Raw genomic sequence first — 27189 nt, 5'->3', positions numbered from 1 at the left:
GAAATGCACTGACCCACACTGACGGACTTGCACGAGAAGGCTTTCCCCGCATTTTGTGGGAGGTACTTTAGGGGACCGGATACACGACACCCCCTCAGTACGCGGTGCAGCAGTTCGAGAAGCACCGAGTGCCTCGCTGTAGAGTGAGGATGACTTTGGGGCCTCATCCCCTGCAGCCAGGCTGGCGCTCCTTGGACTCCGAGTCTTTCGGATACCGAGCAGAGGACACGATCGAGGCGATCGCTCTGCATGGATTGACTACTTTCTGCGGATTCCATCCATTGGAGCTGGCTACCCACCCCATTGGCTTGTTCCCCGCTGAGAGGGAGGACGACCCAATGTGGAAGGATCGGGTGGAGCATGCCAAGGATATCTGGGCCATCTACCAAGGACGGACCGCGCACTTGACCGTACGGTGCATGAATGCTCTCTACCGTCTGCAGGTGATGCGCGGTGAGGCGATGTCCCATCTGATGGCACTGCTGGAGGCAACCAAGATTACGTTGGATAACAGAGAGGAACTCGTGGTGGATTTGTCTCAGGAAATGGTGGAGAAGGACTTGCAGGTGGAGCAGCTATCCACTGATATTCAGGAGTTGGAGGAGCTAGTGGGCACCAGGGAGAACACCATCGAGGTTCTAGAGGATCAGCTCATTAACACTCAGCAGCAGCTTGCTGAGGCTAACGAGCACCTGGACATGCATCACCAGGAGATCGGGGACCAGGAGGCCAACGAGGACGTCGACATCGAGGGAGGAGATGAGCCTGCCTCCAGTGTGGACACTGCTGGCTCGGGAAGACCACCTTCCCCCGAGTCGAGTGTTGCTTCGTTCGCTCACTAGGTTTCAGGATAGGATTAGAAGTTGGATGGTCGGACTCCTCGCAGCTAGCTTAGCTTTTGCACCCTTGGGGTACTAGGCTAGATAGAGTTGAGTCATTTTGGGACAAATTGATGTAATCGTGCTAAACTCTCTTGGAAGCTTGTTTGAGGAATGCTGTCATCAGTTTAAATTTGGAAGGAAGAATTTGCGCCTTTTAAAATCCTTTTGTTGAAGTTGGAGTCTATCATGTTGTTTTTAACTTTTTCTCCGCGATAAAATCTTGAGCTTGGAGATGTGGTGTTAAGCATGTATGTGGTTTTTCAGATGGCCGGGAGGCAGCGTCGTGGCCAGAATGAGCGCGTTCCTCCACCGCCGCCACTGCCCCCCACTCTGCAGGAGCTCATGGCTCAGCAGAATGAGATCTTGAGACAGCTGGCACAGCGTCAGCCACCACCTCAGCACTATGGTGGTGGAGACCATCAGCGTCACCCTGCGGCGACTACATACTAGGAATTCCTCAGCACCCAGCCTCCATTGTTCACAAGGGCAGAGGACCCACTTGATGCAGATGTATGGTTGCGAGTGGTGGAATCCAAATTCCCACTGCTCCATGGAGCTTGCTCAGAGGTCACCAAAGTCAGGTTCGCCACCCAGCAGCTTCGCGGACCCGCAAGGACTTGGTGGGATCATTTTCTTGCTATGCAGCCAGAGGACCGAGAGGTGGAGTGGAGGGAGTTCAAGGCAGCTTTCAGGGGACACCATATACCAACCGGGATTATGGACCGGAAGCTCAATGAGTTTTTGGCACTCACTCAGGGCAACAGGACAGTGTTGCAGTATGCCCAGGCTTTTAATGACTTGTGCCAGTATGCGGGATATCATGCAGATACAGATGAGAAGAAGAGAAACAGGTTCAGGAGGGGGCTCAGCACTAAGCTCCGTGACCGTCTCAACACCGTCAGGGCCAACAGTTACAATGAGTTGGTCAACATGGCTATCTCCCAAGAGGATTGCATTTCAGCTCGACAGGCAGAGAAGAAGAGGAAGACCCCTGTGGCAGGACCCTCAGCTCAGCCACAGCGCTTCAGGATTGTGTCCGACACCCAGGGCAGGGGACCCCAACAGCAGCAAGGAAGATGGGTGATCCGACCTCAGCAGCAGCAGCAGCAGCAGGCACCCAACCGCACCCAATTTCCAGCTCAGAGGAGCAATCAGCAGCAGCAGCAGTACCGCCAGGCAAATGACAACAGGTGCTTCACATGTGGCAACACTGGGCATTATGCCAAGAATTGCCCCAGGAACCAGCAGAGGCAGGGGCAGAATGTCAATCAGAACCAAGGCAAGAGACAAAAGGTGCAAGTGAGGCAGGGCAGACTAAACTTCACCACCATGGCTGATATTCCAGAGGGAGCACCCGTCATGACTGGTATCTTTACAGTTTTAAATTATCCCGCTATTGTTCTTTTTGATTCCGGTGCTTCACATAGTTTTATCAGTGCCAAATTTAGTGCCAAGTGTCGATTACCTTTTCACCACACCAATGGGGGTATCACCATTTCAACCCAGGAGGCAGGGTTGCCACTTATCAAATTAACAAGAATGTGCCTATAAAGTTTGGTAGTCTGATAATTAAAACCAACCTCCTCATTTTGGGTTTGGAGAGTGTGGATATTATATTGGGAACTGACTGGTTGACCAGAAATCAGGCTGTGATGGATATTGCAGCTAGAGCCATTGAGGTGCACTCACCAACTTGTGGTGAGACCACACTATTTTTGCCTGACCAGGGTTGTACCCGATCTTGTGCCTTTGTTATGTTAGAATCCCCAGTGGAAAAGATCCCAGTGGTCCGTGACTACCCAGATGTTTTTCTGGAGGAATTGCCAGGGATGCCACCCGACCGAGACATTGAATTCGCAATTGAGTTGCAACCCAGGACTGCTCCTATCTCCAAGGGACCCTATAGGATGCCTCCCGCGGAATTGGCAGAATTGAAGAAGCAATTGCAAGAATTGTTGGATAAGGGGTTTATTCGCCCAAGTACTTCACCATGGGGATGTCCAGCTTTATTTGTGAAGAAAAAGGATGAGAGTTTGAGAATGTGTGTTGACTACCGCCCTCTCAATGCGGTGACTATGAAGAACAAATACCCACTGCCCCGCATTGATGTTCTGTTCGATCAGTTGGTAGGAGCCAAAGTGTTCTCCAAGATAGATCTTCGCTCAGGTTACCATCAGATCAAGATCCGTGCCAGTGACGTTCCCAAGATGGCTTTCTCTACCAGATATGGGCTGTATGAGTTTTTGGTGATGTCTTTTGGGCTGACCAATGCCCCGGCTTATTTTATGTACCTGATGAACTCAGTGTTTATGCCAGAATTGGATAAGTTCGTGGTCGTTTTCATTGATGATATTCTGGTCTATTCCAAGAATGAAGATGAACATACTGAGCACCTGCACATCGTGCTTCAGCAGCTGCGCGATCATCATCTTTATGCTAAGTTGTCTAAATGTGAGTTCTGGCTGAAGGAGATTAAATTCTTGGGTCACACAATTTCCCAGGATGGGATATCCGTTGATCCTGAGAAGGTGCAGGAGGTGATGGATTGGAAACCCCCAACTACAGTGAAGCAGATTCGGAGTTTTCTGGGATTGGCAAGGTATTATCGACGATTTATTCCGGATTTCTCTAGAATTGCCAAACCAATGACTGAACTGTTAAAGAAGGGAGTCAAATTTGAGTGGAGCCAAAAGTGTGAAGATGCCTTTCATACCTTGAGGCAGCATTTGACAACAGCCCCAGTGCTGGCCCAACCTGACAACACCAAGCCATTTGAAGTTTATTGTGATGCTTCTGGTACCGGATTGGGATGTGTCTTGATGCAAGAGAACAGGGTCATTGCTTATGCTTCCCGAGCACTCAGGCCCCATGAGCAGAATTACCCCACTCACGATCTGGAGTTGGCAGCTGTAATTCATGCTCTAAAGATATGGAGACACTACTTGATGGGAGCCCACTGTAACATCTACACTGATCACAAGAGTCTCAAATACATCTTCACTCAGGCTGATCTGAACATGAGGCAGAGAAGGTGGTTGGAGTTGATCAAGGACTATGATTTGGAAGTGCATTACCACCCAGGTAAGGCCAATGTTATGGCAGATGCTTTGAGCAGAAAGGCCCAGTGCAATTGTATGAGCATGGATGCAAGAGTCACCACCCTGTGCGATGAGTTGTGCAAGCAGAACCTGGAAGTTGTTTCTTCGGGTGACCTAAGCTATATCTCGGTGGAGCCCACATTGCAAGAGCAGATAGTCAGGGCACAGGTTGAGGATAAGGGTGTTCAGGTTATCAAAAATATGATCAAGCAAAAGGCAGAAAATTACAAGTGTTTCCGACAGGACAGCAGGGGAATTCTATGGTTTGGAGATCGATTGGTTGTTCCCAAGGACCCTGAGCTCAGAAAGAAGATACTAGATGAAGCTCACCTTTCCAAATTCTCCATGCACCCGGGTAGCAACAAGATGTACCATGATCTCAGATCTTTATATTGGTGGACTAGAATGAAAAGGGAAATTGCCAAGTACATATCCGAGTGTGACACTTGCCAGAGGATAAAGGCTAGTCACTTGAAGGTAGCAGGCCCTCTGCAACCCCTTCCCATACCATCTTGGAAATGGGAGGATATTTGCATGGACTTCATAGTGGGATTACCCAATACCTCCAGGCACCATGATTCTATTTGGGTTATTGTGGACAGGTTGACCAAGACTGCTCATTTCTTGCCGGTGCACACCACCCACAAGACAGAGAAGTACGCAGAAATTTATGTTGATCAGATAGTAAGGTTGCATGGTATTCCAAAGACCATTTTATCTGACAGAGGAGCACTGTTTGTGGCACGCTTTTGGGAGAAACTGCAAGAATCACTTGGGACCCATATCATCCGAAGCTCAGCATACCACCCCCAAACAGATGGCCAGACAGAAAGGGTGAATCAGATTTTGGAAGATATGTTGCGAGCATGTGCCCTACACTATGGAAAGGAATGGGACAAGTGTCTGTCTTTGGCATAGTTTTCTTACAATAACAGCTATCAGTCCAGTCTGAAGATGGCACCTTTTGAAGCCTTATATGGGAGAAGGTGTAGGACCCCACTAAATTGGTCTCAAGCAGGAGAAAGGGAAATTTTTGGGCCAGACTTGGTACTTGAGGCAGAGGCAAAGGTCAGGGTTATTACCAAGAACTTAGAAGCTGCTCAGGCCAGGCAAAGGAGCTATCATGATAAGAGGCGGAAGCCTCTACAGTTTGAGGTGGGAGATCATGTCTATCTTAAGGTATCACCCACCAAGGGTGTCCAGAGATTCAGGATCAAGGGCAAGTTAGCTCCTCGCTACATTGGACCCTATGAGATCAAGGCGAGTTGTGGACCCATAGCTTACCAATTGGAATTGCCACCCCACATGTCAGCAGTTCACAATGTGTTCCATGTATCTCAGCTGCGGAAATGTGTTCGCCTACCCACTGAAGTGCTACCGAAACCAGACATTGAGATAGAACCAGACTTGTCCTACCAAGAGCACCCCGTCAAAGTATTAGATCAAAAGGAGAGATCAACTCGGGCAAGGTCGGTCAAAATGTACAAGGTTCAGTGGAGTCACCATTCAGCAGAAGAAGCTACATGGGAGACTGAGGATTTTCTACGCTCTCGCTTCCCCGATTTTCTGCCCAAAGGAGTCGGTATGTAACCCCAAAACCCCACCCCCACCTGCCCTTTGAATTCAATTATAAGAAAAACTTAGATAACTAGGACAGTCTAAGTTGTGGATTTAACTTAAGAAGGGCTTCCTTCTGAAGTTGCAAAGAGGATGACATTCGAAGAGCAGTTAATAAGAGAAACTTAAGTATAAAGGGAAAACAACACCAGCACACCTTCAAGAACCCTCCAAGGGACTGTACCAAAAATCTCGGGACGAGATTCCTTTAAGGGGGGAGGGCTGTAACACCCCAGGTGTTACCATGGCTAGAGCACACCTTGCCACTAAGGACTGTGAGTTATATGGGGTAAAAGCTTAGGGCAACACATAAGAACTTTGGAGATCATGTGCTAATCAAGTTGCCAATGACCTAAGAAGCATTCTCTAATCCTTGCTCACTTACTACCTTGGATAAGAGGGGAGAAGAACCCTAGACCTCTCTTAAACCCTATCTTCCAAAACCCTAGGTAAGAAGGGAAGGAGAGTGATCAAGTGTGCAAAGCATGTGTAACTTTTACCCAAACCCTAAGCAACCTTATAACCAGCAATTAGGGGAGAGAATTATTGCAAAAAGACCCCTAGAGAAACCCTAAATCAAATCTCCAAGTGGAGAGAGAGCTAGAGCTCTCTATTTCTCTCTAAGTCAAATTCTAACCCTAAGTTAAAGTTCAACCGTGTTCACTTTGAAAATGGCGCCAAAACCACTTGGGTTTTATACCAAAAATGTGGTATACCACTTAAGGCACCCCCTGGAAAAAGTGGAAGCTGAGACTCGGACGTTTGACAGCTCTTGACATCAGTTTTGTCGCAATGTGGGCAGTGAGACAAGCCAGATTTGGCGCCCGTCTATCTCCTGATCTAGGGCGTATCCTCCTTTGGAACTCACACATGTGAGATAGCCCTAGGTGCCAGGAGGAGGTCTGCGCTGGATTCATGGCAAGATTCACACGTTTGCGATCTCTGGAGACGTTTGAACAATGGAAGAAACACACCTCCACGTGTTCGACGCTTTCTGCCCGCGCCAGAGCACGCTCACGCGCGCCCCCGCCTGCCCAGCGCCGCGCCTGAGCCAAACCAGCGCCGTGGCCCGCGCCCGTGCCTATAAAACCCTCCCAGGCTTCGACTACACTCTTCCGCGCACCCTCAAACCTCACCGGAGTTAGCTCGTCGCCGTTTGCCTGTGCGCAGCGAGTCCGCGGCCGCCCAATCCCCGTGTCACCGTAGACCGGCCATTAAAGCCATTCCCAACCCCGTCCAGCCCTCGGAGAAGACTGTGCACACCTCCGTGAGGCTCCCCGAGCGAGGAATCGGAGTTTGCTTCGCCGGAGAGGCCAGTCCACGCTCGCCGGAGCTCTCAACCCCGCCGGAGTACGTGGACCGGGTAAACCACTCAACCATCCTTCGATTCCTTGTGCACACGGTCGCTACGTTACCCCGTGAAGCTCACCGTGCCCTCGGATTGAACCAGTTTGCCGTGGTTTGGCCGGTATACTCGCCGCCGATGAGGACACCCGCCTGCACGCGTGGACCGGGCGATTCCGGCCATCCCCGACGTCAAGCCGTACCTCGACGTGACCACCAGAGTCTCCCCGAGCCAACCCCACCCTTCGCCGGACCTCCCTCGCCGCCGGTAAGCCGCGCCACCCTTTTCTTTCGCGCGGTTACTGTTTGCATAAGGGGAAGGACTGCGGGTGAGAGGGAGAGAAGGTCAGGGGGTTTTGTGAAATGTCAGAGGCACAGGGGAATAGTGGCGCAAGGGTAGATTTGCGAAGGTTGATTTAGTTTAAACCCAGGGACCTCGGTGTAAACTGTTTTTCCAGAAAACCTTTATGAAATCTGTTTTTAATTTGAACAAAAACTTTGAAAATCTATAGCTTCTGTTTAACTCATCCAAATTTGGTCAAACCAATTTTGTCAGACTCTAAATAATGTAACCTACTTAAGAAAAATATAAAACCCCCTATGTACTACAGAAAACATTAAAGCTCTGATTTAATTATAGTTTTGACCAAAAGCTTAATAATAGGGCAAAAATTAGTTGCACTAATTGACTAGGGTTAGAAAAATTTTGAGAAGTTTGTATCTACCTACTAACCCAAATAAAAATGTTAAACCTCTCTGTCCACTCAATTAAGTTAGTTTTTACCCCTTATTTTATAATATGCTTAAGGGTAAGAAAAATAGAAAATGTAATTTAAACAAAGAACCAGAGAGCACCTCTATTTTTGTTAGGATACTTATTTAATGTAGTTCACTGGAAAAATATATCATACCCTGGTTTAGCATAAAATAAGTAGGATACCTTTTATTTTAATAAAATAAGGATAACTTAGAAACACTCTACAAAAATAACCCCAAGGTAAAAACACCCCCACCCTTGGGATAACTAATGTTTTATTAAGAAGAACTTAGGAAAAATATGAAATCTGCTGTTTGACATTTTTCAAATAATAATGTAGTAGAAAGTGCCTTTTTGACATTAAGCTTAAGAAAATCATAACTAAATAACCACCCTTAGTTTTCTGTGATTTTTAGCACAGAAGCCTATTATTACTATGGGATGCTAGCAAAAATAACCCTTAGGACAGAACCTACCCCTAACTCAGAGATATAGTGTAAAGTGGCCTATTTTGCATAACTCTTGTTATTTTTGTTTAAAGCCTAGCCTTTGTACTTTAAGCCTCAAATTCTTAAAACAAGCTAGAATAGCAAATGACAACCCACTGTAATTTTTACAGAATTTTTGGAGATTATTAAAACACTGTCGTAGTTCAAACCTACACTAGAAACCCTAAATGGAAATTAAAGAAAGGAAAATGAATACTGTAAATTAATGTCATCCTAAAACCTTTATAAATTTGTCCACTGAAATCTATAAAGACAATACAAATCCACTATGTTATCCTAAAAGAAAACCTAAGCCTAAAAAGTAATAAGTCTAACCCACTGGAAGCCCCGCATGACTAAGAAACCCTAAGTTACTTCTTAACTTAGTTCTCTTTAGCACAATATTGTTAAATCCTGCATAATCATGACATACATGTTCATTGCATTTCGATAGACTGTAACCTTGCTGACGGAGAGTACATCCTCGTGCCGGAGCAAGGAGCTGCTTAGGAGGTAGCCCCAGATCCAGCACCCGAGCCTGCACCAGAGGACCTGCCTGCCACTGCTTTGGAAGGCAAGCCCCGGTTCTATGCATAACCTGTTATTTATGCTATTTTACTTCACTTAATGATTGTAGGATTGATTGTGCACTTAGGTGTAGGAATTGTTTGAAACCCTAGTTGCATAATCTCAGGAATCCTTTTGAGATGAATACTAGTATGACAGGTCGAGTAGTTGCTTTATTTAATTAGGATCTCGGTAGAAGACGAGTGATTTTCCTAGCACTCGCGTGAGATCAGGAAATTGATTGTACCCACTTTCACACTATCATGATACTAGTTGGTGGACAACAATCCATGGGGATTGGTTGTTTACGAGATGGGAAAATGGAATAAGGATTAACGTGCGGATACCTGTGTCAAGCGTTTGAACGTACTAAGCACATGCCGAGAAATATGGTAAATCGGTAAGCCTAGTACCTGAGTGAACCCGGCAGTGGACATATCCCCTCACGCGACCTGAGACGAGGTCTCCCATTCCGGTTATGGTGGGTACAAGTGCGGTCACTGCACGAAGGCCAGTCGGGGTCAGTGAGGCATTGTACGCCAAGGCGGTGAGCCCTGATCTGCTGACGGGGAATCGATGGGGATGGTTGATGTGTGTGGGGACGGAGTGCCTCGCCACGTCGTGTGTTTAGGTTTACCTTGCAAGGATAAAAACTGGATTCGAATCGTCTGCTTCTCGTAGCTAATGAGACTGCTTGATCCATTGTACTGCATTGAGTAACAAGTGGAAATATGATGAGTCGATATAAGATATTGATTGCTAATAATGCTTGCTACCATGTATGAATAGATAGTCCACTTTTAGCCTTAAGAGAGTCACACTTAATTTTGACCAAATTAAAATCTTGACTTAGAAACTCAGCTAGTGCTTTTGGCAACCAAACCCCACGGCCAAACAGCTGCATGTCTAGAGGTAGAGGAGTAGACTCCTCACACCGGGTAAGTCTAGCTGAGTATTAGTATACTCAGCCTTGCTTGTGGCATAATTTTTACAGGTTCTCTGGAGGAAATGGTTGCTGGAGTGACTTGGCCGTCCATCTTGCCACCGGGTTGGACTGTCGAGTGGGATCCTGCCTCGGCTGAGGAGGAGCATGAGGAGTGATGGGACAGGCTTCCCCATCTCTCTGTTTAATTACCGGTAGTTTTATTCCGCTGCACTTCGAACAATGATGGTTACTTTTGTAAAAAAACTCCGATGATGATGATGGTGATGTAATAATTTCATACTCTGACATGTATGGTTTTATGCTTTATTGTATTTGCTCTGTGACTCACCTTCGAGTGAGATTGTGGTACTTGATCCTGTCAGTGGCCGTGTCGGACTAGATCCGAGGGATTGACAGGTTATTCCCATTTAAGTGTGGTCTAGCCTCTAAGGCGGGGCTTAGGCACTTAAGTTGGAATAATTCGGGCAGTTCCGCCACATTCTCCAGAATTGCAAGACCAATGACTGAATTGTTGAAGAAAGGAGTAAGGTATGAATGGAGTCAGAAATGTGAAAATGCCTTTCATACATTGAGGCAGCATCTGACAACAGCACCCGTGCTAGCACAGCCTGACAACACTAAATCTTTCGAGGTTTATTGCGATGCTTCAGGCACCGGATTGGGATGTGTCTTGATGCAAGACAACAGAGTTATTGCCTATGCATCCCGATCACTCAGGCCTCATGAGCAGAATTACCCCACCCATGATCTGGAGTTAGCAGCCATAATTCATGCTCTGAAGATATGGAGACATTATTTGATGGGAGCTCATTGTAATATCTATACTGACCACAAGAGTCTCAAGTATATTTTCACGCAGGCTGATCTTAATATGAGGCAGAGAAGATGGATGGAATTGATCAAAGACTATGATTTAGAAGTGCATTACCATCCGGGCAAGGCCAATGTTGTGGCAGATGCCTTAAGTCGAAAGGCCCAGTGCAACTATGTAACTATGGACTCCAAGGTCGCCACTCTGTGCGACGAGTTGTGTAAGCTGAACCTGGAAGTTGTTTCCTCAGGTACCTTGAGTTATATTTTAGTAGATCCCACTCTACATGAGCAAATAGTCATGGCACAGATGGGTGACAAGGGTGTTCAAGTCAACAAGGATATGCTCGAACAAAAGGTGGATAAGTACAAATGCTTTCGTCAGGACGGCAAGGGAGTTCTATGGTTTGAAGACCGATTGGTTGTTCCTAAGAATCCCGAACTCAGGAAGAAACTATTGGATGAAGCTCATCTTTCCAAATTTTCCATGCACCCCGGCAATAACAAGATGTATCATGATCTCAGATCTTTGTATTGGTGGACCAGGATGAAGAGGGAAATTGCTAAGTATATATCTGAATGCGACACTTGCCAAAGAGTCAAGACCAGTCATTTGAAGGTAGCAGGTACCTTACAGCCCCTTCCCATACCATCTTGGAAATGGGAGGACCTCAACATGGATTTGATTGTGGGTTTACCCAACACATCCCGACACCACGATTCTATTTGGGTCATTGTGGATAGGTTAACCAAGACAACTCATTTCTTGCCGGTACATAACACCCACAGGGCGGAGAAGTATGCAGAAATCTATATTGACCAGATAGTGCGTTTGCATGGAATACCAAGGACTATCGTGTCAGACAGAGGAGCACCATTCGTAGCACGTTTTTGGGAGCAGATGCAAGAGTCACTTGGAACACATGTAATAAGAAGCTCAGCGTACCATCCTCAGACAGAAAGGGTAAATCAGATTTTGGAAGACATGTTGAGGGCATGTGTGCTGCCCTATGGGAAGAATTGGGACAAGTGCCTTTCTTTGGCGGAATTCTCTTATAACAACAGCTACCAGTCCAGCCTAAAGATGGCGTCGTTCGAGGCCTTGTATGGGAGAAGGTGTAGAACACCGCTAAATTGGTCACAAGCTGGAGAGAGGGAAATATTTGGATCTGACCTAGTACTTGAAGCCGAGGAGAAAGTCAGAGTCATTAAGAGGAACTTGGAAGCTACCCAGGCCCGACAGAAGAGCTATCATGATAAGAGGAGGAATCCTCTACAATTTGAAGTAGGAGATCATGTTTATCTTAAGGTGTCACCCACCAAAGGTGTTCAGAGATTTGGAATCAAGGGCAAGTTAGCTCCTCGCTATATTGGGCCCTATGAAATCAAAGAGATTTGTGGACCTGTAGCATACCAATTGAAGTTACCCCCTCATATGTCAACAATTCATGATGTATTCCACGTATCTCAGCTATGGAAGTGTGTCCGCTTACCCACGGAAGTGCTACCTGAACCAGAATTGGAGATCGAACTAGACTTGTCTTATCAAGAGTACCCCGCCAAAGTATTGGACCGAAAGGAAAGATCAACTCGAGCAAGGTCAATTCAAATGTATAAGATTCACTGGAGCAACCACACAGAAGAGGCTACGTGGGAGACTGAGGATTTTCTACGATCTCGCTTCCCTGACTTTCTGCGTAAAGGAGTCGGTACGTAACCCAAAACACCCACCCCCACCTGCCCTTTGAATCTAAATATAAGAGAAACCTAGTTAGAAGGAGTAGAGTAAGTTGTGAAGACAACTCTAGAAGGACTTCCTTCTGAAGTTGCAAAGAGGATGACATTCGAAGAGCAGTTAACTAGAGAAACTTGGTTAAAGGAAACTGCAATGCACCAACTTACACCTTCTTGGTACCCCACTAAAAGAGCCCTACCCAATCTCGGGACGAGATTCCTTTAAGGGGGGAGGGCTGTAACACCCAAGGTGTTACCCAGGGCCCTGGATCAATACATGCACTTATGGCCTATTATCACATGTGTTTAAGTGGGGGAGAATGGGCACCAAAACCTTAGAAACCATGGATTGATTAAGGAATGATCATGACAAAAGAAATGCCCAAGATTTTCATACATCTTCACCTTGGAAAAAGAGGCTCAAACCCTAGACCCCCTCTTGAGCCAGTAGACCCGCAAGCACTGGACTAATGGAAAGGATAATCAAATGACCACTTCATGACTTAAACCCTTTACCAAAGTTTAAGTGCATTAATACATCTACAAGAAATGGTAAAGAAAGTAATCCAAAAAGGTCCCACAAAATTCTCAAATTCAGCCCCCAAGTGAAGAACACCCAAGAACAACCAATTTTTCTCTAAGTCAAAAAACCAGCCTTCTTTCAAAGATCATAGATGTTCACCTAGTTGCTGGTGCCAAATCCATGGGGTCCAATTGACAAAAGGGAGCCAAATTGCCTAAGGAACACACTAGGAAAGTTTGAACCGAAGCCAAGACCGTTTGGCACGAGTTGACACCTGTTTTGTCTCGGGATGAACAGTGCCGACAGACCCATCTTGGCGCCCTCATATCTCCCAAGCTAGGGCATATCTTCCCTTGGAACACACATGAACAAGGTAGCCCTAGGTGCAGGGAAGAGATCTCACAAAAGTCTTATGGTGAGATTCGCACGTTTGGCTGCTCAGCAGGAGCTAGAACACGGGCAGAAGGAAATGGCCACGTGTTCGACGCGCCCTGGCAATGCCAGAGCACGCCTTGGCGCTCGGCCCCACGCGAGCCGCGCTAAGCAAGACCCCGCGCGCCCACGCCCGTGACTATAAAGCCGACTGAGGCCTTGACCGTACACCCCCGCTCACTCTCCACCCCGCCGGAGCGCAAGTTCACCGACGATCGCTCTGCGCACGGCGTGCCAGCGGCCGCTCGAGACCCGACCACCGTAGAACAGCCACCCTAGACATTCCCCGCCCCGTCCGACCCTCGAGATAGCCTCTGCGTGCCTCGGTGAAGCTTCCAGAGCCAGGAATCGAACTCTACATCACCGGAGACACCGGATCGACATCGCCGGACTTCACCCAACCACCGGCGTGCGTAGACCGAGCTCCACATTGAGTCTTTCTATGATTCCTTGCACGGGTAGCATCCTTAACACCCTGTGAAGCTCCCTGAGCCCTTGGATTGAACGATGCCGCCATGAGCAGGCCGGAGCGCTCACCGCCAACGAGCCCGCCTGCCTGCGTACGTGGCCCGACCGATTCTGGCCATCACCGACGACGAGCCATACCTCGACGTGACCGCTAGGACCTCCCTGAGCTAACCCTGCCCCTCGCCGGACCTTCCTCACCGCCGGTAAGCCGCGCCACCCAGTTTAATCCCCGCGGTTACTGTTTAAGGGCTTGTTCGGTTCTACCTCAATCCATATGGATTGAGGGGGATTGAGGGGGTTTCAATCCCTAGCAAGTCAAAATCCCTCTCAATCCATATCAATCCCCTCCAATCCATATGGATTGAAAATAACCGAACAAGCCCTAAAGGGGAAGGAGCTCGGGGAAAAAGAAGAAGAAGCCGGGGGGGTTTTGAATAGTTAGTGACTCATGTGAATAGTCCCATAGGGGTATAAGTTAAAGACTTGGTTTCGGAAAAGCCCAGGGGTCTCGGTGTAAACTGGTTTTTCATAAAACCTTTAAACATTATTCATTTAAATGTAGACAGAGCTTGTAAAATTCATAACTTCAGTTTTATCCAACCAAATTTGTTGAAACCAATTTTGCTAGGTTCTAAATAAGGTGAACTACTTAGGAAAAATACCAAACACCCTAAGTATTGCAGAAGATTTTAAGGTTTAGATTTATTTAGTAAACTGACCAAAAGATAAATAGATTTATTTAGACCCTCTGTTAGTACAAAAGAAATGCACTACATTTTATTTCATGAAAACACTGAAAACTTAGAAAAATCCTAGAAAAATAATCCTAAGGAGAACCCACCCCAATCCTTAGAATAACTAATAATATGCTAGTCTGAATCTAGGGAAAATATAAGTTCTGTTGTTTGACATTTTTCAAATGACAAGTTAGTTATAAGTGCATTTTTGGCATTAAACTTTAGAAAATCACAACTAAATACCCAGTGGGTCTTTTGCTGTAATTTTTAACACAAAGACACATTATCACCTAGTGATCATGGCAAAAATAAATTTTAGTCCAGAAACCTCACCTAAATTAGAGCTATAGTGTAAAATGCCCTTTTACCCTTACTTTTTTTAATTTTGCACAAGGAGCATCTGAATTAATTTCAACCTCAAATTTTTAGAATAACTCACAGAGGTCAATGTTTACGCACTGTAATTTTTATAACATTTTTTGGAGCATAATTGAAAGTAAAATAAGAAATTTGGAAAGAATAGTGGGGTGCAACCTTAAATCTTCCAAGAGCCAAAACAAACCTCTAAAGGATGACTGAAATTTTAAGTTTATTCAAGACCCTAAAATGAATGTATAAAACCCTTAAGGCAGCCAAAGGAAACCCTAGAGTACCACTTAATTTAGTACTGTTTTACTATGCATAGCATTTACAATTGCCCCATCATTAATATGTATATATCTTATTCATTGCATTCGATAGACTGTAATCTCGCTGATGGGGAGTACATCCTCGTTTCAGAGCAAGGAGTTGCTCAGGAGGTAGTCTAGGAGCCAGCACCAAAGCCTGCCATCGAGGATCTGCCTGCCCCAACCTTGGAAGGCAAGCCCCGGTTTTATGCATAACCTATTCTATATGCTATTTTACTGCACTTAATGTTTGTAGGCTTGTTTTGTGCACTTAAGTGTAGGAGTTACTTGAAACCCTAGATGCATTAACTCAGGATTCCTTTTGAGATGGATACTAGTATGCTAGGTCGAGTAGTTGCTTTACTAATTAGGGATCTCGGTAGAAGTCGAGTGATTTTTCTAGCACTCGTGCGAGGTCTGGAATTGATTGTATCCATTTTATATCGGAACGATGATGGTCTGTTGACGATGGTCCATGGGGATGCGTTGTCTCAGAGACAGAAATTGGAATAAGGATTAAGGTGTGGTACCGTGTGTCAAGCGTTTGAACGTACTAAACATATGCCGAGAAGTATGGTAAATCGGTAAGCCTAGTACCTGAGTGAACCTGCCCGCAGACTTTACCCATGACGCGACCTGAGACGTGGTCTCCCATTCCGGTTATGGTCGGTACAAGTGCGGTCATTGCACGACGGCAGTCGGGGTCAGTGAGGCATTGTATGCCAAGGCGGTGAGCCCTGATCTGTTGACGGGAAATCGATGGGGACGGTTGATGTGTGTGGGGATGGAGTGCCTCGCCACGTCGTGTGTTTAGGTTTACCTTGCAAGGTTTAAAAAAACTCGATTCGAACCGTCTACTTCTCGCAGCTAATGAGACTGCTTGATCCATGCTGCTACATTGAGTAACAAGTGGAAATGTGTTGATTTGGCAAAAGATGTTGATTGCTAAATGCTTGATACCATGTATTATTAGATAGATACACATTTAGTCTTAAGAGAGTCACACTAAAACTTGAAAAGCTAAACTTGATTTTAGACTCAGCTAGTGGTTTTGGCAAACCAAACCCCTCAGCCAAACAACTGCATGTCTAGAGGTAGAGGAGTAGACTCCTCACACCGGGTAAGTATAGCTGAGTATTAGTATACTCAGCCTTGCTTGTGGCAAAAAAATTTCTGGTTCTCTGGAGGACATGTTTGCTGGCGTGACTTGGCCGTCCATCTTGCCACCGGGGTGGACAGTCGAGTGGGACTCGACCTCGGCAGAGGAGGAGCATGAGGAGTGATGGGCCAGGCTTCCCCATCCCTCCGTTTATTTACCGTTAGTTATATTCCGCTGCATTCCAAACAATGATCACTACTTTTGATAAACTCCGATAATGTTGTAATAAATTAAGTACTCCTTCATGTATGGTTTTATGTTTTATTGTATTTGCTCTGTGCCTCACCTTCGAGTGAGTACGTGGTACTTGATCCTGTTAGTGGCCTCGTCGGACTAGATCCGAGGGACTGACATTTTATTCCTATTGAAGTGTGGTCTAGCCTCTAAGGCGGGACTTAGGCACTTAAGTTGGAATAATTCGGGTGGTTCCACCACACAGACAGTGAATGATCATAATTTACTTGGACATTAATAATCCTATGAACATTTTACAATTTGAATTGCTCAATTTGGAGTTCATATGCAAAAGATATGAAATTACCAAGTTTTGAAGTTTAAAATACAAAATTAGGCCTAAATCTGAAATTAGATATGAGCTCAGGGTCCTTTCTGCAATAACTCAGGGGCATGGATGAGAGATCTAAGGACTGCGGGTTCCATTCTCAGGAAACCGAGGGGGTCTTAAGCAAATCGACCACAGTGAAAGGGTATCCGGGCTTCTCGACCATCCGATTGGGAACAAACACCCAAGGTTAGAAGTGAGCGCGCGAGATCAGACATGAGGACTGACCGGCGTGTCCCACACATCAGCGGCCTAGGCATCTGAAAGGGAAATGGGCCAAACACATTTCCTATAATCGATTTTTGTGATTGACGTCCATCACAAAACACGTGGACTAACTAGTTTGCCTAGTTGTCATTTATCTCAGGTGCATATAGCTCAACATAAACCAACAAAGAAAATAAGTTGGGGACTCTACAAAGTTTGGAGCAAAGACAAGCAGAGATGTTGCCAGTGGCACACCGGACACTATCTGGTGTGCACCGGACACTGTCCGGTGCCCAGGCCAAGGCACCCACAAACTGGACGCTCTCAGGGTTTTCCCAGAGTCGCTCCGCTATAATTCACCGGACTGTCCGGTGTGCACCAGACATGTCCGGTGAGCCAACGGAGCAACAACCAACTGTGCGCAATGGTCGACTGCGATGTCAGATGAACAGTGAACAGTGCGCAAGTCAGAAGTCAGAGCAGCGAAGTCAGAACGCACTGGACTATCCGGTGCCGCTAGAGGACAAAGGACTTCAACGGTCAATCGCTCCAAACCCCAACAATCTACTGACGTGGCACGCACCGGACATTGAATAGTGTCATGTTCGGTGCACCACCAGACTGTGCGGCGTGCCCATCGACAGCAATGACTAGAATAGTGATTGGGGCTATAAATACCCCTCAACCACCACCATTCGAGCCATCCAAGTTTTTTGAACTCCACATTCAATACAAGAGCAAAAGCATTCACTCCAAGACACATTCAAAAGATCAAATCCTCTCCAAGCCTCAAAATCAACTCAACTGCTTAGTGACTTGAGAGAGGGTGTTTAGTGTTTCTTTTGTTGCTCTTGTTGCTTGGATTGCTTTCTCTTTCTCATTCTAATTCTTCTAAGTGCTTTGTAAAGCTAGCAAGAGACACCTAAGTTTGTGGTGATCCTTGCGGGGTCTTAGTGACCCAAGTGATTAAGGAGAAGCACTCGAACGGTATGTTTGACCGATTGAGAGAGGGAAAGGGTTGGAGTAGACCCGACCTTTTTGGCCTCCTCAATGGGGACTAGGTTCTTTGGAACCGAACCTCGGTAAACAAGTCACCATGGTCATTTGTGTTGATCTCCACTTGATTTGTTTCCCTTTCTTTCCTCTCTCTAAAAGTTCCTTTGCTCATATTGATTTGAGTTTTCTGCCAAAGTTATCCGCATTGATTGAGAAACTCATAGCAAGGAAAACTATCTTCCACACTCTAAATTTTTCTAACACTAACCTCGGGCATAATGCACATTCAAAGTTTATAATTTTCAGGTTTCACCTATTCACCCCTTCTAGGCGACTTTCAATTAGTATCAGAACCTGGTGCTTCATTAGAGTCTAACAACTCGAAGTGATATCGAGAGAACACACCAAGACGGAGATGGTCACCACAGAAAAGCCCGAAGGCTCGGGAAGGAAGAACGATGAACGGACTCCGTCAATGGAGGCCGGCGACAAGCACAAGGAGGAATCCGCTTCCTTCATCAAGTCACATAGGAAGGGTGACAAGAAGAAAAAGAAAATGAAGAAGCGGTCTACTACGAGACCGACTCTTCATCACCTTCCACATCTGGCGCCGAGTCTACCACTTCGAAACACCAAGAGCGTAAGAAGTATAGTAAGATGCCTCTTCACTATCCTCGCATTCCCAAATGTGCTCCTCTACTTTCCATACCCCTAGGCAAACCACCATATTTTGATGTTGAAGATTATTGTATGTGGAGTGATAAAATGAGGCACCATCTAACCTCACTCCATGAAAGCATATGGGACATTGTTGAGTTTGGAGCGCAGGCACCACATGTGGGTGACGAGGACTACGACTCCGATAAGGCTGCCCAAATAAGGCATTTTAATTCCCAAGCAACTTCTATACTCCTCGCCTCCTTGTGTCGAGAGGAGTATAACAAGGTTCAAGGGTTGAAAAATGCCAAAGAAATTTGGGACGTCCTCAAGACGGCACATGAAGTGGACGAGGTGACCAAACTCACCAAACGCGAGACAATTGAGGGAGAACTCGGTCGGTTTGTCCTCAATAAAGGAGAGGAGCCACAAGCAATGTACAACCGGCTCAAAACAATGGTCAACCAAGTCTACAACCTCGGGAGCACCAAGTGGGATGACCATGAAATAGTCAAGGTTATTCTAAGATATCTTGTTTTTCGTAATCCCACTCAAGTTCAATTAATTCGTGGAGATCCAAGATATAAACAGATGTCTCCCGGGGAGGTCATTGGCAAGTTTGTAAGCTTTAAACTTATGATCAAAGACTCCCAATTGACGCCTCCAAGCTCAACAACGAGGAGATGGATCTTATCATTAAGAGCTTTTGGCAAATCCTCAAACAAAGGAAAGGGAAGGACTACAAACCCCGTTCCAAGAGGGTGTGTGTCGGCGTTTCGAGACCGGGGGGAGCCTCGGGCCGACGAGTGAGTGTCGCCGCGTGCCCCAGCCCAGATGGGTCGAGCGCGAGGGCGAGCGCGAAGGGGGGAAGAAGCGAGGCGGCCGGAGACCGGCGTGAGAGAGGTGGGAATCCCGCGGCCTTCGTGTTCGTCCCGCGCCCAGGTCGGGTGCACTTGCAGTAGGGGGTTACAAGCGTCCACGCGGGAGAGGGAAGCGAGCGGCCCCAAGAGAGCGCCTGTCTCGTCCTCGTCCCCGCGCGGCCAACCTTCTCTAAGAAGGCCCTGGTCCTTCCTTTTATAGGCGCAAGGAGAGGATCCAGGTGTACAATGGGGGGTGTAGCAGGGTTCTACGTGTCTAGCGGAGGAGAGCTAGCGCCCTAAGTACATGCCGATGTGGCAGCCGGAGAGATTTTGGCACCCAACTGGTGTGATGTCGTGGCCGTCGGAGGAGCGATGGAGCCTGGCGGAGGGACAGCTGTCGGAGCGGTTGAGTCCTTGCTGACGTCCTCTTGCTTCCGTAAGGGGGCTGGTAGCTGCCGTCGTCACAGAGTGTGCGGGGCGCCATCATTGCCTATCTAGCGGTGCTGGCCAGATGGGACGCCGGTCTTGTTCCCTGCGGCCCGAGTCAGCTCGGGGTAGGGTGATGATGGTGCCTCCTTGTTGACGTAGTCGGCCCACGCCCTAGGTTGGGCGATGTGGAGGCTCCTCCGAAGCCGGGGTCGAGTCTGTCTTCCATGGCCGAGGCCGAGTCCGAGCCCCTGGGTCGGGCGAGGCGGAGGTCGTCGGCAGACGCCAGGGCGGAGTCCGAGCCCTGGGGTCGGGCGAAGCGGAGTTCGTCGTCTTCTGGGGCTGAGCCCGAGTCTGAGCCCTGGGTCGGGCGGAGCGGAGTTCGCCGTCTTCCGGGACATAGCCCGAGTCCGAGCCCTGGGTCGGGCGGAGCGGAGTTCGCCGTCTTCCGGGACTTAGCCCGAGTCCGAGCCCTGGGTCGGGCGGAGCAGTGTTCGCCGTCTTCCGGGACTTAGCCCGAGTCCGAGCCCTGGGTCGGGTGGAGCGGAGTTCGCCGTCTTCCGGGACTTAGCCCGAGTCCGAGCCCTGGGTCGGGCGGAGCGGAGTTCGTCGTCTTCCGGGACTTAGCCCGAGTCCGAGCCCTGGGTCGGGCGGAGCGGAGTTTCCTATGGTGCCTTTGGCAGGGCCTGACTGCCTGTCAGTTTCACTCTGTCAAGCGGCACTGCAGTCGGAGTGGCGCAGGCGGCGCTGTCCTTCTGTCAGGCCGGTCAGTGGAGCGGCGAAGTGACGGCGGTCACTTCGGTTCTGCCGGGGGCGCATGTCAGGATAAAGGTGTCAGGCCACCTTTGCGTTAAATGCTCCTGCGACTTGGTCGGTCGGTGCGACGATTTAGTCAGGGTTGCTTCTTAGCGAAGACAGGGCCTCGGGCGAGCCGAAAATATGTCCGCCATTGGAGGGGGGCCTCGGGCGAGACGGAAATCCTCCGGGGTCGGCTGCCCTTGTCCGAGGCTAGGCTCGGGCGAGGCGTGATCGAGTCGCTCGAATGGACTGATCCCTGACTTAATCGCACCCATCAGGCCTTTGCAGCTTTATGCTGATGGGGGTTACCAGCTGAGAATTAGGAGTCTTGAGGGTACCCCTAATTATGGTCCCCGACAGTAGCCCTCGAGCCTCGAAGGGAGTGTTAGCACTCGCTTGGAGGCTTTCGTCGCACTTTTTTGCAAGGGGACCAGCCTTTCTCGGTTGCATTTTGTTCCGGTGGGTGCGCGCGAGCGCACCCGCCGGGTGTAGCCCCCGAGGCCTCGGAGGAGTGGTTTCACTCTTTCGAGGTCTTAATGCCTCGCGTAATGCTTCGGCTGGTCTGGTTGTTCCCTCATGCGAACTGGCCGTAGCCCGGGTGTACGGTCGGGGCCCAAGTTCTCGGGCTGGTATGTTGACGTTGTCAACGGTTTGGCTAGAGCCGGGTTTGCGAGAGCAGCCCCCGAGCCTCTGCACAGGGCGAGAGGGCGATCAGGGACAGACTCGGCTTTTTTACATACGCCCCTGCGTCGCCTTTCCGCAAGGAGGAGGAGGGGGGGGGAAAGCGCCATGTTGCCCTCGATGGGCGCCGAACATGGTGTCTCCAGTGAGCTGCAAGCGGGTAATCCGAGTGGACGTCTGTGCCCCGTTCGTTAGGGGTCGGCTAGGGGCCCAGAGGCACGCCCAAAAGTACCTGCGGGTGATCTGCCGGACCCGGTCCCCTGGCGACGGGGTCCGAGGGCTCGATGCCTCCCTCTGATGGGATTCCGTTACAAGATCGCTCCCGCTGGTCTCGGAAATGTCCTAGGGTACCTCAGGAGCGCAGCCCGAGCCTTGGTTATGTATCGAACGTACCCATGGTCATCCCTCGCTCGATGTCTGAGGCAGCTGTGAACCCTTCGGGGGCCAGCCTTCGAACCCCTGATCAGTAATGGGCGCGGAGCCCGAGTAGCCTGAGGCGGCCATGGAACCCTTCGGGGGGCCGGCCTTCGAACCTCTGACCAGTAGTGGGTGTAGGGCCCACGCGATCTGAGGCGGCTGTCGAACCCATCGGGGGGCCAGCCTTCGAACCTCTGATCAGTAAGGAGGCTCGGAGCCTGGTTCCTTCACGGGGAAGGATCCTTTTCGGGGTATCCCCCTTTCCCGGTCCCTGTTGCAAGAGAGAGAGAGAGAAAGAGAAAAAAGGGAAAAGGATACGAAATCGAACGACGCGGCGTACCTTTTTTGGCGCGGTTATTACGGCGGAGGCGAAGCGTCGCCCGCTGCTCCTGCCAGAAGCGCCGCCTGTCCTGCCGCGGAGTTAATGCGATGGGGCGAGTGGTTGGCGGGGCGGCCATTGAGCGTGCGCGTGCCGTTCGAGGAACGGATCACGGGTGCGTTGTCTTCACGCCGTGAGAGGGGGTTCTCTTGCTGCCCCCGGATGGGACGTGAGCTTGGCTGACGACGTGACCGCTGCACCCGCCCGCCTGCCACCATCATTACTGCCGGCCCATTTTTGGCCGCATTGACCGCCGCGCCAGGCTGGCGCTGCTGGGTCGTGCGCTGGGTCGCCTCGAGTCGAGGTATTGGTTCCGCAATCGAGGAGGCGCGGTGGTGGCGCAAGTGGCGGTGCAGTTGCATGCACGAAGCAGTCGACGCGCCGGTTGCATGACGCGTGGGCCTGGGCCTCCAGGCTGGGCGCGTTGGGAGTCGAAGAAGCGCGCCCACTTGGCGCGGTTGCATGCCGCCTGCATGGCTGCCCGCCCCTTTCGCCCGTTGGTCTGGGCAAAAGTGGAGGGTCACTTGTAACCGCTGGGCGGTCGTGTGCACCGCGCGTGGCGGTTTGGCTTCTTCTGCTCTGAGCTGGCTTGCATGACATGCGGGACCCAGCCCCCGCGCTGCAGGGGAGGGCCTTGGAGCGTGTTGGAGAAGACTCAACCCGTGACGGCTGGGGGCGCAAGTAGGGAGAGTTGCCTTTAAAAGGAGGGTGACCCCCTTCGGAAGGCGACCATGTCTTCGCGTTCCCTTATGCATCGTGTCTTTCCACCTTCCAAGCCCCCGGATGGGGGATACCCGCCGTCTTTTCGCCTCATCGTTGGAGGAACGCAACTCCGTGGGAGTTGGTACCTTTCAGCCATCGTTTGGCTTCAAGGATTTTCATCTGTCAGCCCGACCGTACCCCCCACCGGCGGTCACCCAAGACGGTGACCACCAGCCCCTGGGTGGGGAGAAGCAAGCCGGGCTGCGATCTTGGACCCACCCTCAGCTTCAAGGATGTTCATCATCCTCGCTGGGGTGGAGGCCGGGCTGAGCCGGAGCTCTACTTCCCGCGCGGGTTCGTGGGTCACCCTCTCCTGCGACGTCCGAGGGAGAGGGCGCTCACTGGCCCTTCGGGCGGCCCGGACTTCGACAACGCGGGGCTGGTCAGCGGCGGGCGCCGTCACCCCTAGTGTGTCGAGCTCGTCGGCTTAGCCCCCGGTGGCCCCTCCTGCCGGAAGGCGGCTGCCGCGCCGTGTGCACGGGAGGACCGCCCAAGATGCCGCGCGCTGCTAGGGCGACGTTCGTGTTCTGGGGTGGTCCTGCCTTTGCACCGGTATGGCACCTCCGCGCGGAGGTCGGTGCCCCACTCATCCGGGAGGATTTGAGTGGGGATCTGCCGGAGGGCTGATGGCCCCTGCCGCCGGTGCCGAGGTGGAGGCGGCTCGAGAAGTCCCCGTCGCCGACGGGATCACCGCCACCATCCGCGCTTCGGGCCTCCGGCTCTTCGTACTTGTCCTCGCCCCTCGAGCGTGGGCGAGGGCAAGATTGCAGCAGCGCCCACCCTGAGGCCTGCGCTGCTGCAGTTCGGCCACCCGGAGCGGGGGTCGTTATCGTCGTAGTCAGAGCGGGCGGCGGCGAGCCGCCCGTCAGTCTTCTGTTGCTCCACAGGCCTTCCCCCATTGAGTGGGGTTGTTCGTACCTGCGGAGGGGGAACCGGAGTTCCGTTTGTAATGGCACTTTGAATGCCAGGGTTTCTGTTCATTGTGGCTGTCGAGGCCTGAACATGTATGTAATTTTGGCACGGAACCGTGTTTTTTCCTCATTTTCGAGCACTAAGACTCGCCTGTTTGTTGTCTGAACCGCTTCACCAAGCGTGAGTCGCCCCGTGTCAAGGTGACGAGTGAGGTATCCGTATCCCGGAGGCGTAGGAGTCCCTCGGCTCAGTCGGCCTTGTTGTCTGAGGCTTCTCTAGCTTAGTTAAAGGGACCCCTTTGCCGCTCTTCGATGAGCCGAGGCCAGGGGTAGCGATATCAGCATGAATAGGGGCAGAGTTGGCTCGAAAATGAAACCTGGTTGGCCGGAACCTAGCCGGGTCATCCGTTGGCGGGACCGACGCCGGAGTTGACCAGCCGAGGCCTCGGGTTGGGCTGGCGCCCTTGGAAGATGGTTGGCCGAGGCCCCCGGGGTGACCGGCCGAGCCGCCTGCTCGGGCCGGATTCCCGGAGAAGACCCTGGCAGCGATTGCCCGGGCGTGGCGATGACGTCGTCCTTCGGAGTGGAAATCCTCGGACTGCGTCGCCGTCCAAGGCTAGGTCGGACCTCGCCGAAGGTGTCGTCGATGCCGAGGGTGCTGCTGCCCCCTTCCAGCACCAAGACCCGAGCCTGCAGGATCAGAGTGTCTTGTAGCGTGTGCCTTCTGCGGCCGCCAAGGCCAGAACACACACCCTCGCTGTGTTGTAAAGCTGCGTCTCTTTTCCTCTTGTCTCGAGTATCTGGACTTTTTTGTCGGTAACAGGGATGTTTGTGCGAGCGAGAGTTGCTTCTCGCGGAACGTGATGAGTGAGGTATCCGTATCTCGGAGGCGTGGGAGTCCCTCGGCTCAGTCGGCCTTGCCGCTTACGCGCACTTTCACCCATCCATGAGGCTGTCACCGACTCGGTCGAGAAGGCTCGAAGGATCGCTTCGGCAGAAGAGCTTCCGAACGTGAAGACTTGTTCGGTCCGCGGAATCACTTTATCCGAACGCGAGTTACTTATCACAGAAGGTGATGAGTGAGGTATCCATATCCCAGAGGCGTAGGAGTCCCTCGGCTCGGTCAGCCTTGGCTGCTTACGTGTACTCCGTCGTTTTTAGGATCCACTTTTCGAAGTAGTCAAAAAGCACGAAAGATATTCTGGCAGAAGAGATCTTTTTTCGAGGAAAATTTTAACGCAGAGGGGGTCCCCCCCCCTTTTAGCCCCCGAGGGAGGGTCGGGTTTGCCGAGGCGAGGCCGACCCTTCCTTGATGACTAAACTTTGCGTGGGTGCGAGGTATATGAACAACTTGAAAACATCTTAAGGGTAGAAGCGACGTAGCTGTTGGATGTTCCAAGCGTTGCCGTAGACCTCGCCTTGACTGTTGGCCAGCTTGTACGTTCCGGGCTTCAGAACCTTGGCGATGACGAATGGTCCCTCCCAGGGGGGCGTGAGCTTGTGCCTCCCTCGGGTGTTTGTCGCAGCCGAAGCACCAGGTCGCCCACCTGGAGGTCTCGGGGCTGGACCCCTCGGGCGTGGTAGCGTCGCAAGGACAGCTGGTACCGCGCCGAGTGTAGTAAGGCCTTGTCCCGAGCCTCTTCCAGCTGGTCTAGCGAGTCTTCTCGGCTAGCTTGGTTGCTTTGATCGCTGTAGGCCCTCGTCCTCAGGGAGCCGTATTCCAGGTCTGTGGGCAAGACGGCCTCGGCCCCGTAGACTAGGAAGAACGGCGTGAAGCCCGTGGCTCGGCTCGGCGTTGTCCTCAGGCTCCAGACCACCGAGGGGAGTTCCTTCATCCACCGCTTGCCGAACTTGTTGAGGTCGTTGTAAATCCGAGGCTTGAGCCCTTGTAGAATCATGCCGTTGGCACGCTCTACTTGCCCATTTGACATGGGGTGAGCCACGGCGGCCCAGTCCACCCGGATGTGGTGATCTTCGCAGAAGTCCAAGAACTTTCTGCCGGTGAACTGGGTGCCGTTGTCGGTGATGATGGAGTTCGGGATCCCGAAGCGATGGATGATGTTGGTGAAGAACGCCACCGCCTGCTCGGACCTGATGCTGTTCAGAGGTCGGACCTCGATCCACTTGGAGAATTTGTCGATGGCGACCAGCAGGTGCGTGTAGCCCCCGGGCGCCTTCTGCAAGGGGCCGACGAGGTCCAGACCCCACACAGCAAAAGGCCAGGTGATGGGTATCGTCTGCAGGGCCTGAGCGGGCAGGTGGGTCTGCTTCGCATAGAATTGACACCCTTCGCAGGCGCGGACAATTCTAGTGGCGTCAGCCACCGCCGTTGGCCAATAGAAGCCTTGTCGGAAAGCATTCCCGACAAGGGCTCGAGGCGCTGCGTGATGGCTGCAAGCCCCCGAGTGTATCTCTCGCAGGAGTTCCTGACCTTCGGCGATGGAGATGCATAGCTGGAGGATGCCTGAGGGGCTGCGGTGGTAGAGCTCCTCGGACCCAGAGGGCCCGTAGGTCGAGACGTTCGTCAGCCGGTCCCAAGGCGACCGCATGCGAAACCCCAGAGGGTTTGGACTCGCCTCTACGAGAGCGCCCGCCAGAGCAAGGTCGCTAGGCGGGTTGAGGCTGAATCCAAATGTCGTAGGATGGGAATCGGTCGGTACCTTTTGGTCGACGAGCGGCGATGAAGTCACGCCGGGGACTGACTGCACCGTCGTCTCAGGTACGAGGGTGACGTCCAGCAAGCTCTCCGCGAGCGCGCTGGCGTCGTCCGCTTGCTCGGGATTGACGTGTCGCGAGGAGACGGCGCTCCCCTTCGTCTCAGACGCAAGGTCGATGCCCGACGTGCCCCCCGTTGGAGCGCTGTGGCCGTCGACTCGCTCGACAGCCGACGAGGCGCTGCCTCCCGCTTGGCCTTGGTTGCCCCGCCTCCTCCTCCGTTGGCGGGGGAGAGGACGGGGCGAGCTCGAATGTTGTTCTTCCACCTCGCGGGGAAGACGTCGTTGATTCCGCCGCCGGCGGGTGGGCTGTCAGCCGCCATTGTCGTTGTCGCGCGGCGGTGGAAGGAGTATCATGTCGTAGCTGCCGTCAAAGGACATGAACTCAAGACTCCCGAAACGGAGCACCGTCCCGGGTTGGAGAGGTTGCTGGAGACTGCCCATCTGGAGCTTGACGGGAAGCTGTTCGTCAACACGCAGCAGGCCCCTACCTGGCGCGCCAACTGTTGGCGTTTCGAGACCGGGGGGTCCCTCGGGCCGACGAGTGAGTGTCGCCGCGTGCCCCAGCCCAGATGGGTCGAGCGCGAGGG

Source organism: Zea mays, chromosome 8 (assembly GCF_902167145.1).
Source record: "Zea mays cultivar B73 chromosome 8, Zm-B73-REFERENCE-NAM-5.0, whole genome shotgun sequence".
Taxonomy (NCBI): Eukaryota; Viridiplantae; Streptophyta; class Magnoliopsida; order Poales; family Poaceae; genus Zea; species Zea mays.
This window is presented reverse-complemented; position numbering follows the sequence as displayed.